This window comes from Schistocerca americana, chromosome 2 (genome assembly GCF_021461395.2).
Source record: "Schistocerca americana isolate TAMUIC-IGC-003095 chromosome 2, iqSchAmer2.1, whole genome shotgun sequence".
NCBI classification, from domain to species: Eukaryota; Metazoa; Arthropoda; class Insecta; order Orthoptera; family Acrididae; genus Schistocerca; species Schistocerca americana.
In genome coordinates, this window is record NC_060120.1 from 176,417,502 (window position 1) to 176,435,453 (window position 17,952).

Here is a 17,952-nt window from a genome sequence, read left to right on the forward strand (position 1 = left end):
AGCACGTCACTGCCGTTACCCAGAAAATCTCTATTACTAAATAGCTAACATTGGGGCACAGTCACCCGGTACAGTTGCATGTTGCCTTTCTAACGGTTTCCAGACGCAATAAAAATTTGATTTTGAGTATTTCATTTAAATATTGACGGAATTTTAAAAATTAATATGCTCTCGTAGTCTATTTATTAAGAGATAAACCTAATGTTAAGTTTAACACGATAAATATTTGAGGGAAAGAGCTTCCTTCACAAATAGAGCAAATCAGTAACGCGTTGGTCCACCTCTGGCACTTATGCAAGCAGTTATTCGGCTTAGCATTGATTTGTAGAGTTGGTGGACGTCCTCCTGAACGATATCGCGCCAAATTCTGTCCAACAGGAGTATAAATCCGAAATGGCTCCAAACTTTCAAGCATTCTCAACTGGAGAGAGATAGGGCGAGCTTGCTGACCAAGGTAACATTTGGCAAGCATGAAAGAAAGTAGTAGTAACTCTCGCCGTGTGCGGCGGGCATTGTCTTGCTGAAATGTACGTGCAGGATGGCTCGCCACGGAGGGCAACAAAACGAGGCGCAGAATGTTGTCGACGTACTACTGAGCTGTAATGTGCCGTGGATGACGACCAAAGGGGTCCTGATGTGAAAATAAATGGAACCCCCAACTACAACTTATGGTTGTCGTGCCGTATGGCAGGCGATAGATTGGTATCCCACTATTGTTCAGGGCGTCTCCAGACCTGTTTGCGTTGGTCATTGGGGTTAAATTTGTAACAGGACTCATCACTGAAGACAATTCTGCTTCAGTCAGTGAGACTCCAGGCCGAAGACGTGTCTACAGACGCCCAGAACAGCAGCAGTGGGACACAACAAGCTGGAGTGATGGCCGGGAGTGCCATTTCTTCACATACTTAAGACGACTTTGGTTGTAACAATTTTTCTGTACATGTACATCACATCTACCGACTTCCGTTCCAATCGGATAACTCATTCGTGATATTTCGTTTTTTTTTAATATGTTTAACCCATTAGCTCACTTGTAATCAGAAGTTCGAAGCCGTTTTATACATGGGCATTCGATTCTGTAAATGATCGGGGTTTAACGGACAAAATTTATACTGAGAGCATGACATAATAAAATGAAAAATGGACATGTGTGTTTACCAGGAAATCTCTTAACATGCAAATCCGTGAACACCGAGGGAAGAAAGGCGTTGGCTAAATCATTTGTCTCTCATCTAGAAGCAACAAAATTTGTGTATGGAGGAGAGTCATCCAAAATGAGCTTAAAGACGGAAGATCCTGAAGAAAGTAAACATAGAAAGGCAACTAAACTAAAACATTTGTAGCTCCTAAACCAAATAAATGACATGGGTTAGCTTCTAGAATGTGGTGATGTTTTATAATAAGACAACTCTATGAGGTTTTTTTAATGTGGTGTAGATTTCCAAATGTTTCGGAGTTGCCACGGACCGCAAATAACAAAGCAAAGGCTAATCCAACTACCCACGCGTGTCCTTCATAAACATCAAACAGGTTACAGCTGCGAATGCTGCATACCGTTTGGCGACGAGGAACGCAAATTCGCGGAATGTAATATCACACTTCGGACTTTAAGATAAAGCAAACGGTTTTGTTGATAGTTCAATCGACAGCAGTGACAGCCACAATAGTTTCATCTGTTTGTTAAGACTGTTGATAGCGCTTAAATCGTACTCACTGCCAACTTCCAATGCTGAGGTTATCACGCAGCAGCAGCTCGTACATGATGTGCAGTGCGATGCTTGCAGTCCAACAGGAACAGTGATATAACCACGACAACATCACGTAATCCAGTTCACCACTACGAAGACAGCTCAACTCAACAACTGTTAGTAAACTGAACTGTTAGCTGGCGAAGAGTGGGCGGCGAATCCCGGGAAACCCTGTAACAGTTCTGCCAACTACGGCGAAGGTTATACAACCACGTACAGTAAATTTAGATTAGATTCAGTTTTCGTTCCATAGACCCAGAAATGAGATGATTCTCGTGGGTGCCGAACAAGTCAAAAAGTTTAACATAAAAAACCTAAATCATCTGAATACAACACTCGCGTCCCCGATAATTTGTCAGGAGATTGTGAATACATTACAGTAAACTGGAACTGCTGATATTTACAGAATTAATACACTGTCAGAATGAAACACAGTTATGCACTTTTAATATATTTATCATACACAAGACTGTCGGTCGATTTACACAAAAGCTGCAACCTATACGCCAAGATTTTTTTTTATTTCTAGCTGAGTAAGAACCGCTTATTTTCATTGGTTTTCTGAGAATATTCCAGATCATTCGCGAACATCATAACAATTGCCATTCGAAGACTCGTAAAAATGTTACTACTTCACGCTACAAACACTCTCGAATGCTCAAAAATACTCTACTTTCTCTGTTTATTGCGAATACAACAATATGACTGTCTAGTCAACATAACTGCACACACATTTAATTGATTTCACTGAATTGCTGTACTGCATATTTATATCTGCTTGAAATATTTTTGAGAGAAGTGGATTATACAGCACCACCCACTTACTATCTTTTTCTGTCTCTTAGTAACCTCGCTTACATATTTTGGCAGTGAAGCCACCATTTTCTGGAAAATCGTTTTCTGTACTTAGGATACGGTACCCATCTTCTCCTTTATGAGTCTCATTTAACCCTGTATAGATTATCTGTCAAATTACACAAATGACTATATCACAAATACTCCAGTCAACCAGATTAAAAATTCCAGAATGAGACTTTCACTCTGCAGCGGAGTGTGCGCTGATATGAAACTTCCTGGCAGATTAAAACTGTGTACCCGACTGAGACTCGAACTTGGTGCTCTACCATCTTTTTTTTTTTTTTTTTTTCCTTGGGGTGTGCGCTGATATGAAACTTCCTGGCAGATTAAAACTGTGCGCTCGACCGAGACTCGAACTCGGGACCTTTGCCTTTCGCGAGCAAGTGCTCTACCATCTGAGCTACCGAAGCACGACTCACAGCCGGTCCTCACAGCTTTACTTCTGCCAGTATCTCGTCTCCTACCTTCCAAACTTTACAGAAGCTCTCCTTCACAGGAGATAAATAATTAATAAACCTGCAGATCCGTTGTATCAGAATGAGACTTAATTGAAAACAAAATTCATACACTAGCTCTTCGGAAAATTTGTTATTCCGACATTGGCCAGACAAAGACACTGCATATTGGTGAAATTCGGAACAGAATTCAAATTCTGGAAACATCCCCAAGACTGCGTCTAAGCCATGTCTCCGCAATATCCTTTCTTTCAGGAGTGCTAGTTCTGCAAGATTCGCAGGAGAGCTTCTGTACCAGGAAGTTTCAGATTAAAAATTGCCTTAGAAATAGTGGAACCTCTGTTCAAAGAGAACAAAGTGTCAATTCAATATTGCCATGCCCCGCAAATAAATATCTTCAGGGATTGACCAAGTTCAGTCGTAATAACTTAATTTATGCTAGTTTCTTGTCAGGACCACTTTCACTATTATAAATATACCATTATCAAGATCAAAAACTTCAAAAATAAAAGCACTGTATAAAAGGGGCGATACATTTGGGGTGGGGAATTAAAGACCAGTAGCTTCGTTAACTGTATTTTCAAAAATAATATACCGTCATGAAAAAAAGAATTACAAATTTCCTTGAAAAATTCGGTCTCTTATTTCTAATCCAACACGGTTTTTGCAAAGGATTGAGTACAAAATCAGCTATTACCCATTTCAATGCAAATATCGTAATGGGACTAGACAGAAACAACAGTGCAATAGGAATAAATATGGACTTATCGAAGGCATTTGCTAGACAAATTAGTAGCTATTCGTCTACGAGGAGTTGTGAAAAAATGGTTTCAGTCTTATCTTCATAATAGAAGACAGGTAGTAGAAATTACCTCAACCAACACTAAAAACCAAAGTATTGCTTACAGATCTGATCTTCAGATTGCACCAATTTGGGGTGCCACAGGGTAGTGTTCTAGGACCTCTCTTATTTCTAATTTATGTAAATGACATCAAAATTCAAATCAGTGGTACTCATAACACGGTTTGCTGAAAATACAAATATTGTTGTAGCTGATAAAAACCAACTATTGCCAATATCTGCAACTAGAGTTTTGGAATATTTACAAAGCTGGTTTTAAGTGAACAAGTTAAAGCTCATCACTTGCCGACAAATGCAGAACAGTCAGCAAGTAATGATCGCAGCGATCGCTGAATTAAAAATGCTGGCCCCTGTTTTGACTGGACCAGAGGTGGGAATCTTCCTACACGTCGGTCAGGGTGCCTGAAGATGGCGTGATAAAATAATAATGCTCCATAAAATAACAATCGCAATTTTGACGGCTGAAAGGTGTTTTGATCTGACATTCTGTACTGAACAGCCGAGGTGCTGCTACCATCTGTATAAAGATGGACATACCGAGACTAAATTTTTTGTTCTGAGAACTAATAAGCAGGGTGTCACGAAAAGCGTTCCCTGTCCAGAATCGAGCAAGGATTATAACTAAATAAAGGAGCGGTGGATCGTTTTGATCAGCCACTCTCTGCCTACAACATTTTGTGGAAATCTCGACGATGGTGACTACAGTTATTTTATTATTGTATTGAAGTGAACATTGAAATTAGTTATGTCCTCTATAAATACAGTATACAATCGGTAAATGTATGTCTGACACTAAACCTCTGAGTCACTTGAAATACAGGTCACAATTAGCAACTGCAATGTTTGCTTTCTTCTCTGCAGGAATCAGAAAACGCCAAGTAGTTCAGACTGAAAGACAAAAGAAGGGAAACTTCCCTGGTGGCCAAGAAACTGTAACCAATACAATTCGTCTTACAAGTATAGGGCAGCATCTACCACCAAAGGGTCATACCCTTCAAAACTTGCCCACTACAGAAAAAAAGTCCCACAATAGCACGCATAAAATGCAGTGTAGCCCTGTGTTTGCAATACTTCATAACTTTCCACAAGATAGCTTCAAAATTGTGAGTAAAATTCCATTCAGGTGGTTTCTTCAGTTTTTTTTTCCTTTTAGTAAGCTTATAACTTTTGGCAACAACAGTTATTCTCACATGATCCTTCAGTTGCTAATAAACATTATATGATGACTGTTCATGACGTACATTTCTCATTTATTTATATTCATTTTAATTTAGTTGTATTGCAGTTCTATATATATATAAAAATCAAATATTGTAACATGTATTAGTATATTTAAGAAATAAAACATAAGTAACGTGGCACTAATTCTCATTTATTTCATAATATTTGTAAAATAAAATAAATGGTAAGAAAACCCACCAGAAAACGATATATGAAATCCAGTGTCACAGCCGGCCGGAGTGGCCGAGCGGTTCTAGGCGCTACAGTCTGGAACCGCGCGACCGCTACGGTCGCAGGTTCGAATCCTGCCTCGAGCATGGATGTGTGTGATGTCCTTAGGTTAGTTAGGTTTAAGTAGTTCTAAATCTAGGCGACTGATGACCTCAGAAGTTAAGTCCCATAGTGCTCAGAGCCATTTGAACCATTTGAACCAGTGTCACGACTGCCCTCTGCTAAGTATTCTTCTCACCCAATAGGACGCCATGCATTTAGAAAATCAAGAAACTAAATACTTTATACAACTAACCCCTTGTAACAAGGGATTGTTAAAAATTTCGCTAAGGGGATAAATAGGGGATGACGGTATTTTTGAAAACAGGTCGCTATTAAGACAATTTTGAAGCTAAGACTACGAAAACTGGCATTTGGTTTCTCAGTCAGAAATAAAAAAATGCGTGTTTCAGCATTTTTCGAAATTCAAACACTAAGGGGTTACAATACTGGGTGACAGTTCCAAACCAAAATCTTCTTCACGGATAGGGGATGAAGGGCTGCCATTCCATATAACCCCAATAGGGCTGTGGAGATGTGTTGTAGAACTATAGCACCACACACGGACAAACCACAATTACATTTATTTTGTATATTGATTATTATTAGTGACTAGTTTTAGTTACAGTGTTTTTTAATATTTACTGTAAGACTGGTTAGTATATAAGGTCGCTGAGATGATACTATACGCGCAGACTAAGTCGACACTCGGCCTGGTGGCTGACGGGAGCGACAGTATAGGCATTTCCCATTTACAGTCGCCTCCATGAGCTATCACACTGGGCGCCAACTTAGTTTGCACGAATATCACTTGTTTCTGTGAAGCACCGTATCCATGTTTTTGCTTGTTTCATTTGTAATTATTTCGCTTTTAATGACAGTAAAAGAAAGGAAGAAAATCACAGTATAGCTGTCACCTTTTTCGAAAATGTCTTGGAGTGTTAGTGTATATACAGGGTATATTTTGTTTGAGGTGTTGCAGTGATGTAAAATTATACAAATGAATACCACTGGGGAAACGTGTGACAAGCCCATCTAACCAAATTTAAAACTGAGCATTTCAAGACATGGACTGATTCATACACCAATATTTTGTACTGAAACCATCTTTCGTTTCTAGTAGTGCATACATATAGTAGTAATTGTACACCTTTTTGTTACTGTATAAGCATTTTAATAGTAAATAAAAAATACAACTGAAATTAGAGTGACATGACCCAGTTTAGGGAAAGAATAGTTAATGCTAAAGTACATAATAATATGTCGCCCTTAGGTAGTGAAGAAAATACATTACTCGTGTGCTAGTAACACGTAGCTGTATTGGCTTCAGGTGAGCAAACAACTTTAAGGTCTTGAAAATATACAAACTCATCTCGAAAACTGGCGCAAAAGATGAAATATGTCACTCACTTGGGGCCAAATAAAACGGCAGTGACCGCAGTAAAACGTTACAGACGTACCTACTTCTGTATATGAGTCTTATGAATATTACCTTGGCATGCAAATTGAAATGTGGAGTCCACTTGTTTTCGAGATATTCTCAATTGTTTCGTTGTCACTAGGAAAACTGTCCATCATATATTGTATGACTCACGATGGAAGGCAAAACGTGACTCAGTATCAAATCAAATCCGTTTCACTGCTTAGGTTTTGAATGAACGCGTTTTCGTGGACAATGGAATGAAAAAAAGGATGTCCAGTTCTTTATTACAGTGCCCTCTTTTACATTACTTATCAAAATATTTCCACTGTTATTTATGGAGATGATTCTTTCGTCCTCCAAGTAGTGCTGGACTTGTCTCTTTTTTCCCCAGTACTGCCATAAAAAATACAGTACTCTCAAGGACTGTGTTTGGTGGCACCTGCGTATGTGTGGATACTGAGGGATTGCAATGTTAGTGATTTATCGGCACGGTCATCGTCAGACATTGCTCAGGTGGTCTCTCTGTGCACCCCCTGACTCGACTCTGCAGACAGCAACTGTGCTGAGTTTAGAGGTGAACTGTGTCTGCAACTTCCATTATAGGATACAACCATGCCCCACTGACGAGTACGTAATCCTGCTGAATAGCTTCAGCCATCTGAATGGGGCCACATTGTGGACTGGACGACCTGCGGCATATGTTGGGCACAATGCATCTGTGGTGTGTCGTTGCCTTCAGCAGTGGCCTCTCACACTTGTAGACCAGGTTCTGGACGTCCACGTAGTACAGGCACACTTCAACGTCTATGCATGACGTGAGCAGCGGCAGCCGCCAGAACATCATCCAGGGACGAAGTCTGGCCACATGCTTACATGCTGTGTCACCATGGACCATTGGGAATCGTCCGCACACAGCAGGATCACGTGGGTCGCTGACCAGGATACCACTGACACCATGACACCACCAAGCATGGCTACTTTGGTGTTGTGAAATAGTAGACTGGAGAGTGTATTGGCGCTTTGTTGTCGTCAGTGATAAGAGAGAGTTCCGTCTATATACCAGAGATGGATGATGTTTGGAGCCATCAGTTATAGTTAGAAACACATTTGGCGTTTCTACAGCGTAAAGTAATCAGTACCCGCTACATTGCACAGGCTGTTTTCCCTGTGCTACTACCATATCTTCGACAGGAAAGTGATGTGCTTTCTCAGCAGAACAATGCACGTCCGCATAAGACTGCGGCGACGCAACGTGCTCCTCGTGGTGTAGAACAATATCAACATTTCTCTCGCCAATTGGACACGTGCGGCATATGATGAAGTGGGAACTTATTCGTTCTCCACAGCCTGCAAGAACCACTGCTGCGTTGCAAGAAAAGACACAATATTCTTGGCACAGTATATCGCAGGATGCCATTCGGCACCTTTATGATCATTTGCTTGAGAGAATACATGCCTGAATTGGCGCCATATTTGGGGGGGGAGGGGGAGGGCGATGTGTATACTGGGAACAGATGTGACTGTTTGAACAGCCTTTACTATGATATGTACTTCATTTAGTCTGAATTTTATTTTATATACTCCTATAATGATGAACTGTTTGTCACATCATTTGCCAATAAAATGACTTTGTCCTTGACAGCACTGTTTTTCTTTCCGGCAGTGTAGTTAATATTTCTGTGCCTAACCGCTCCGCCATAGCCGGCCCAATGCCCAGTTGAGAAAGGAAGAGGAGGCGGAGCAACACTTCGCTAAGGAACCTTGGTTTACCTGGCCCATGACAGCACCTCATGATGGCCACTTGCCAGAGTAACGGTGAAGATCCCAATGGCAATGAAGACAGACATGAAGGCCATCAGTACAGCAGAACTAGCATCCTCGTCGTACGGTGTGGGAAGCTGGTGAACTACGTTACCTGGTACCAGATAGCAGTGGGCACCAATATTGATCAGATGCACAGATCTAATGATGCTTTAGATGGATCAAGATCGAAGACTCTCGGGCGAAACCAATCGTAGTCTGATTCTTCAGCTGTGATACTGTGATTTGGAAAGGCAATGGAAAGACTACCACATTATTGCATTTCCTGTATTGAGGAAGATGCAGAACGATGATGGCATTTCCTGGAGTAAAATGTTCCGGAGGTAAACTGCTCCCCTGTTCGGATCTCCAGGCGGGGAGCACTTCAGGGACTTCAGCGGATATCATCGAAAGAGATGAGCATTTTAATTTTAGAATCCGGACATGGAACGTAAGAAAGCCTCGAAGAGCAGAAAAACTGGAAAAATCTGAAGAGAGAAATAGTCAAATGTGAAGTGGACGTAATGGGTTTTAGTAAGGTGGACAAATAGTGGTGAAATAACGTCAGGTAATTGTACATTGTATTGTTCCAGTGGAAAAAGTTTTGAATGTTATATAGCAATAGTGTTGGGAAATCAAATAGTGCAAAGTGTGACTAAAATGGAGCGCCAAAGTGATCGTTTAATGTCAGTGAAAATAAATGTGGGACCAGTGGACATTGGTTCAAATGGTTCAAATGGCTCTGAGCACTATGGGACATAACATCTGAGGTCATCAGTCCCCTAGAACTTAGAACCACTTAAACCTAACTAACCTAAGGACATCACACACACCCATGCCCGAGGCAGGATTCGAACCTGCGACCGTAGCAGTCTCGCGGTTCTGGACTGAAGCGCCTAGAACCACACGGCCACCGCGGCCGCCCAATGGACATTGTGATAGTTCAAGTATACATGCCAACATCAGACAATGACAACGAAAGTGGAGAAATACAAGACACTGTCCACTCTGAAGGCAGAGGAAGAGTAAGCATCTTAATCATGGGCGACTGGAATAGCGTGTTTGGACAAGACATTGAAGCAAGCGTCATGGGACAATATTGACAATGAAGAAGAAACGATAGAGGAGGGATGCTGTTGGAATTCTGTAAGTAATACAACTTGGGGGGGGGGGGGGGGGTATGAACACTTAGTTCAACAAAAGGAAGAGTAAACTGAACACATGGAAGCCATTAACAGATATCAGATAGACAACATAATCCTCAAAGGGAGGTTTAGGGGGAGCATGTAAGATACGAAAACTATGCCGGCTGCCGATGTCGATTCGGATCACAAACTTTTGGTTGCAGACATCAGCACGAGGTTGAAGAGGTTCCGACAGAGTGATAGGAGAAAGCAGGGATGGAAAGTGGAAAACCTAAGAGAGAAAAATGGAGCAGGAAAACAGTCCTCGAGGCAATAATTTGGTGAAAAGAGGTGAAAATGCAAGTGTGGGATTGCAGTGGTGAAATCTTAAACTGGTTTGTTGAATACTTTAAAGAATGAAGTTGAGAGTAAAGCAGACTCAGGAAATCTTGTTTCACGAACGAGATGCTGAAGAAGACGGAGGAAAGGAGGAAGTGTAAAAATGTTAATGAAAAAGAATACAGAAGACTTAACAACGCACTCAAGAGAGAAACAGACAAAACAAAGGAAAAGTACCTAGAAGAAACATGCGACGAAATATAGGAACTAAAAATAAGAAGATGGTAATACCTCATACACCAGAAAACGAAGGAGCTGGGAGGGAGCTAGAACGAAGGAGTAAGGACCTTTGGATTAGAAGACTCTAGCACAAACGGTTATCGAAGAAGCTGCGGTGCTGAAAATACGGAAAGAATACGTGAAGGTACTCTATTATAAGGAACATCATCCGCAAGACGTCGAAATAGAGACAGAGAAGACGATTGACAAAGACGAAAACGGGCCTATCATACTGACAGCGGAAGTAGAGAACGCTATGAAGGACATAAAGAGGAGGAAAGATACAGAGACGACGACACATTGGTGGATTTGTTGAAAGAAATCGGAAACAGAGGTCTGAAAGTGCTGACACATCTCATCAACAAAATCTCCGAAACTGTAAAATGGTCTAAGGACTTTTTGCTCGTGACAGTGGTTGCTCTTGAGAAGAAACAACAAGGCAAGAAACATGGTGATTACAGAACAATTAGTCTGATTTCAGACGTGGCGAAGATGATTGCAAAAATACTCAACAGAACGCCTGAATGCAACATTGAGGAAGTAATGGGAGAGGACGAGTATTAGGAAAGGAAAAGGAACCAGAGACGCCATCGGCACAGTGAGAATTTTGTGGGAGAGAGTTTTGGCTGTTACTGAAGAAGTTTGCACTTGTGTTATAGACTGACAGAAGGCCTTCGATAGAGTCAACTGGAGAAAACTGATGAACATCCTTAAGGAGACAGGAATCAACTGAAGAGACCGACGACTTTTTCTCAACTTTTACCTGGGACAAAGAGTAAAGGTGCGACTAAACTATGGAGAAACAAACAGGAAGAGGAGTCAGAGAAGGATGTTGTCTACCGCTAAGGTTCCTCGAACTGTATGGAGAATTGCTGGCTAGAGAATCATTGCAAGATTGCGCAAATTTCAGGATAGGAGGAAGACTCATCAACACCATCAGGTATGCAGATGACGTCGAAGTGCTCGCCAAAATTCAAAGACAGCTGCAACATGTGATGAACCGATTGGTGGAAACTGGACAGCAATATGGCATGGAAATCAACATTGTGAAATCAGAACTGATGCAGATATAACAGTAGAAACCTTTGAGGATAACTGTCGGCAATCTAGAATTGGAGAAAGTGATGCAGTTCAAATAATTGGGAGGCTTGCTGATAAAGGATGCCCACTGCAGAAGTGAAATTCGAGGAAAGCTCACTTTGACCAATGCCGCATTCAACAAGAAGAGGACTCTGCTGACCAGCGAGAGATTGAAATGACGATCTGTGGAAACAGTGTTTGCTTTCTGGCAAGACATCCACGCCACATTACCTTTCCAGCGCCTTATCTGTGCCGGCCAGGAAACGGAATACTTCATCCTCAACATGTTAGCAATGGAACACATACACACCACCGCTCAAAGAAACTATGATATGTTCGGCTTGGAGTGCTGTTGTGCACAGACCTTGGCCTGAAGGATGCTGTCAACTGTGCAAGTCATGCGTGGTTGTACTTTCTATATCACTGTGAGATATTTCCTCATATATCACGTGTAAGAAAGTGAACTACTATTGCAAGAGAATTTACAATGACTACCTGGTAAATCTTCTAAAATTTTCTAGAAGTCTACTAATATTGTTTTCATGGCCCTCTTTCACTAAAATACAACGAGAGTAAAAACAAAGCTTAATTAATGACAGTTTTAAAATAGCAGAATGTCTTTTAAATATAATAGAATACATCATATATTTTATTACATTGTTGTTAGTGTTTATTTGTGTAATTTTATTCCCGTGAAAAAAATGTTCAAATGTGTGTGAAATCGTATGGGACTTAACTGCTAAGGTCATCAGTCCCTAAGCTTACACACTACTTAACCTAAATTATCCTAAGGACAAACACACACACACACATGCCCGGGGGAGGACTCGAACCTTCGCTGGGACCGGCCGCACGGTCCATGACTGCAGCGCCTCAGACTGCTCGGCTAATCCCGTGCAGCATTCCCGTGAACCTGTGTGTGTATATACATGGTGATGTAACATTGCTGTGGATCTTAAGCTCACCTACCACAATTGTTTTAAATAAAAAACAATAAAAAAACCTGTATCTGTGGTGACAGGAACTTCCAAGTTTACACACTGAGGTGACAAAAGCCATGAGGTAGTATATGCTCATAAGTAAGAGGGCAAAGCCTGTTCTACCCCATTTTGCATTGTTACCAGATTTATTGGGCGCTGATGACCTCGATGTTGAACGTCCATAAACCCCAACACACACACACACCAGATTTATTCAAGATGGCGAACCCTCCGTCCCACCCCTCACCCTCCACATCCCCTTAATCTATTGTTCTGTTAACTGATTTATGACCTCTTGGGGTTGATTTATAACTCCCTGGGGACAAGCAGACCTTCTGAGAACCCATCCCCCACGTCTCCCCCTCCACCTCCCCCACCCTTCTGAGAAACCCCCCACACCTCCCCCTTGCTGATACAAGGACACTTTTGATATCAAATTAATTGAGTAATTAATTGAAATGATAAATTAATTAACCCCTCCCCCTCATGGGAAATCCTCTAGCCCCCTCCTCTCTCCCATTTCCCCTCCCCTCCCTATCTGGAAATCGGTGAGAAAAAGACCCTGTGTGTGCTGAGCTGCTGGAGAGGATGGATGTAAGGTAGTTTATTTTCTTTCTTTTGGGTGCTACCCTGCTGGAAATTGGCAGGAAAAGCTCAGCCCCTCCCCCCCCCTCCTCTTCACCCTACCTGGAGAAGTGGCAGGAAATACTCAGCCTGTGCTGAGCTATTGGATTGTATGGTGCAAATATTATCCTGTCCAGCAACTACATACCCTAATTACATAACTACACAGATGCAGATTGGAGGTGTCGTTTTGTTGGAAAATTTTCATGTGTGTCTCCCTCCCCACCCCTCCCAAAAAAATTGGTGGGAAAAATCGCTGATTTGGTGAACTGGAAGGATCACATGATGGGAAATTCAGTGACACTGAAGAGGACACAATAATAAATAATAATAGAAAATGTTTATTTATAAAATTCAATTCAAAGAGGTCAGATCTTTTTATTTGGAGGGAAAAGCTCATTGTTCTATGAGGTTTAATTAATTTTGTTAACTGCAGGTCTTCTAAAATACATCCAAAATAAGTAATTAAATGCATAAATACGAGTAGAAAATTTTTTGATTGTGCAAGGGATATCATCCATGTAAAACACTCACTGCATGTAATTACACTGTTACAGATCGCACTAAACATATCTGGCGAAAAAACAACTTTCCAACTGCACATGGTTGCTTCATCACACACACTGTCCGCAAAGAACCAGGTGACGATGGGATTGCGGCAGCGCACACATTGAACACTGGGCAGCGTCTGCATGAATGTTAGGCAGCCATTGGCAGCAGATCCCGGTCGCCTGATATTTAATTCCCGAACAAAGCATCAGGTGCTGGTACCCCTTTGATACAAGATTCTCTTCCTGTTTTCCTCTCAAACACACACCTTTCATATCAGATCAGTGGAAGGATCTGCTCTATGTGCTCGACCTGTTGTGCAGATACTGTCTCAGTTAGTTCACAATATCACCAGCAGAGGACACAGGGAGAAGCAACCTCCCACCCATCCTCCCTCCAATCCCGTTCTCCCCTCCCTCGCCCCTCCAGTTACTTCCTGTCGTCAAAGCATCAGGAGGTGGCACTCTGTTGGTCAGGAAATTCCAGAATCCCTTCCTGTCTCCATCTCTCTCAAGTGCTACTTCCTGTTTGTGTGTGAACCAGCACCACCAAACAGATAGACGAAGGTTTTCATCTCTCCTCAGAGTACTGTGTTCCTATTGCTAATGGTGGGGACAGAGGGAGAGCTGACGGAATTTCAATATTAAAAATAGAGGGAAATAGTCCATTTGCATTACCCTAACAAATTAATTGTTTAACAATTTACATGAGGCAAATAGATTGCTTAAAACACCCACCACCACATTTGATGATTCTTCTTTGTAATGAAACATATTTTCAACATTTGAGAATAACATACAAACATTTTTCAAAGCAAGTAACTAAATTTACACCACAAATAGTTCATAGTGCTAAATATATCTGAGGTGTTGTGCGCAGCAAAGTTTGACAACACAAGTACCCTACTCCACAACAACATTTCCACTAAACATATCTAGTGAAAAGTCCTGCCCATCACGATCACGAAGAGAGCACTGTCCGCTGACCGTTTGCAGCCATGGCTGTGCCGATATGCAAATATCACATGGGTGCCAGTCGGGAGAGACCTGCACATGCATCGGCACCTGTACACCCATCCATGGCATCCACACTCTGGCCTACTGAACGCTCAGAGGTCGGAGAGACTGTTACCAAGCAGTGAATCGATCAGTTTACATGGGTGGAGCAATCATCCAGTGGAAAAACCAATCATATTGAATTTTCTCACGCAAAATACATGTCCAATTCTGTCGCCTCTCACCCGGCATACTGGTTACTTTGCTAATCCCTGTGACTGCAGGCAAGAGCCGACTAGCTGGTAGTTGGAATCCTTTGTTTGTACCTGCTATTCATGCGAGGCTCAGCCACCACTTCTTGTCGGCTGCTGGCCATAGACATTGCAAGATTGTCAGGCACAGCTTGGACGTATACCACAATTCTAATCAATTCCACCCCGACATAGACCCCACCAATTTAAAAAATCCACTATACCCAATCCGAGAGACGGATGTAAATTTCGCACTTTTATACGAGCTATTTTCAAAAACAGAAGAAATCAGGGCACACAGACATTGCTGAAAGATCGTTACTTTTGTGGGTAAAAAAAAAAAACTGTTCTAATGAGCTTAATAAGAGCATGCTCTATCTCTGTCACAACATTCCTCCTCACTTTCGAACTCTCTTATAGTAAACAAATGCTTCGTCACATCTCTCTCAAGGAAACAGCACAGGGAAGTTGTGAATATCAGGCTTATACTATATATCATATTATTAATTCAATAATATAGCTAACTTACTTATGATGGCCATCTCTCCTTGTGTAGGTGGGAGATTGAAATTTCTTTAAAAGATCTCGCTACAACAACAGATGGCTGACTACCGCTCCAACTCCGAAATCATATCTGTGGTACTCTAGCCCTCGCTTCCACCCATCCGGTGGCACATCATTGATGTCAAATTGATAGACTAGTTAATTAAATTAATCATAAGAGTCACTTTGTATGGTGAGTAATTACCGCTCCAACTCCGAAATCATATCTGTGGTACTCTAGCCATCACTTCCACCCAGCCAGTGGCACATAATTGATGTCAAACTCATAGACTAGTTAGTTAAATTAATCATGAGAGTCACTTTGCATGGCGAGTAATTTTTTTCCAGCTGTCAGATCACACTCGCCAGATCGCTCAGATGGGAGTCCCTGAAGGGAAGATGATGTTCTCTACGAGGAACACTATCGATAACTGACATTTGAAGCTCATGACATAAGGATTCTACCACCGCAAACATGCATTTCTCATAAGGACCATGAAGATAAGATACGAGAAACTAGTGCTGATTAGGAGGCATATAGGCAGTCTTTTTCCCTCGATCTGCTTGCTAGTGGAATAGTAAAGGGAATGACTGATAGTTGCACAGGGTACCCTCCACCACACACCATAAGATGGCTTGCGAAGTAAGCATAAAGATATAAATGTACATTTAGTCTACCTATTAAGATGTCTCTCCTCCATTTATAGACACATAAACCTCGCAGAAGAATGTAGTCTCTTATTTATCGAGAAAATAAATTACGGAACTTCTGCTGCAGATTGTTTCTTGGAAAAAATCTTTGTATTAGCTTCTAATTTTCTCATTGCAGTCACTTCACGAGACGTATGTAAGAGGTTGTAATATGTTTGCCCGCAACATTTAGAAGAAGCGGCATAGAGCTCTCCTTTCAACTCACCGGTTGTCAAGTATCGCCTACCTGCCATATGATCACAAATTTTCCAGCCTTCGATGCACAGCATCTGAACCCACATAATTTCCATGACTAAGAGATGTCCTCCGCCAAGTCATAGACCTCTGCTAATTGTCTCAAAATCCCATCACATTCCGACAGCACTGTTCCATTAGTTAGAAGGCTGTCTAGTCCTCAACCTGTCGCTGACTGGGTACAGAGCTATTACAACAATAAAAATAGCACACTAACATACAGGAGGAAATTCACAACCATGCAGAGTATGTGCAGACTGCACAAAGAAATTCAGAAGCATAACACCTACAATTCATCGATATCGAATGATGGTCTATAAATATCACACTGTACATGTCCTAATGTCCTTTACCATATTCCTATGATTACTACTTTAGAAATACAAGTGTCATGGTGTCAGAGATTTTCTTGGCAGCACAGTCTCTCTCTCTCTCTCTCTCTCTCTCTCTCTTCTCTCTCCCCGTCTTCACGGTACTTTTAATAACATACAATGGAGTAAAACTAAAAATTATAAAAACTTCGCTAACATCACAAGAGATGGTTCCTGTGTTGTTCCTCCATAAGCAGTTTGATACATTGTTTCCTTGCCGTAACGCATCCAAGCAGTATATTACTACAGCTTTGTACACGGCCATACATTCTGTTTTTCACAGTGACTTTGACGTCTGTGTCACATGTTAAACCAGCATTAATACCTTTTGGACCATTGTCTCTCACAGAAAGCTGGACATTTCTTGGTGTAAATTAAGCTGCTCCCTCAACACACAGCATCATTGAAATAAAAGAAGCAGAGCTTCTTATTGACAAAAATATGGAAGACATCTCATTATATGGTCATGGTGACAGCCACCTAAGATACCGGAACAGTGATCATATACCTGCGTGCCATGCTGCATCTGTGATTTTTATGGCTCACAATGCATAACAGCACGTGGAACAAGGGGGTATTCTGCAGGACTTAAACCCGTAGAGCACGAATAGTATGGACCATCAGTTGTCAATCATACTGATGGAAGAATGGAACGACTTTCGCATACCCAGGCAGGCAAATAAGTACCTTCATTCATCCACATCTTTGTTTTATTTACCTCAATTCTACGTATTTTTCATCAATTTTCGTATTTTTATCAGGTTTCCAGTAATTTAAACGCATTTTACTCAATTTTTCGAGTTCCAAACCTCCACTCTCGACGACTTGTCGCATCAACAAAACGTCTCGTCATGTCGACCTCATGATGCTACCAGCCAATGACACTGGGGCTTGATTCTCAATTTCTGAATCACTGCTAAACCACCCCCTCCTTTACTTTGCGAGTGCTATATACCTGTGGACACATCATGAACCTTACACTGCATACACCCCATACACAATACTGTTTCTTAGTGCAGGAAAAAGCCATCAGCAGAGAAGAGGTGCAAAAACTACATTCATTAGCTGAAACACTTTATAAATTTGGCAAGATTTTATTATGATTTGCCATCACCCTCTATGTGGATGGGAGTCGCAAAGTATTCTCACATTCATAGGATAAAGTTGGAGATTCAAAGATCAAGCACTCTACCCTCTATTTCGAAATGAGCTACCCCTTAATCCAACCTGTCGGC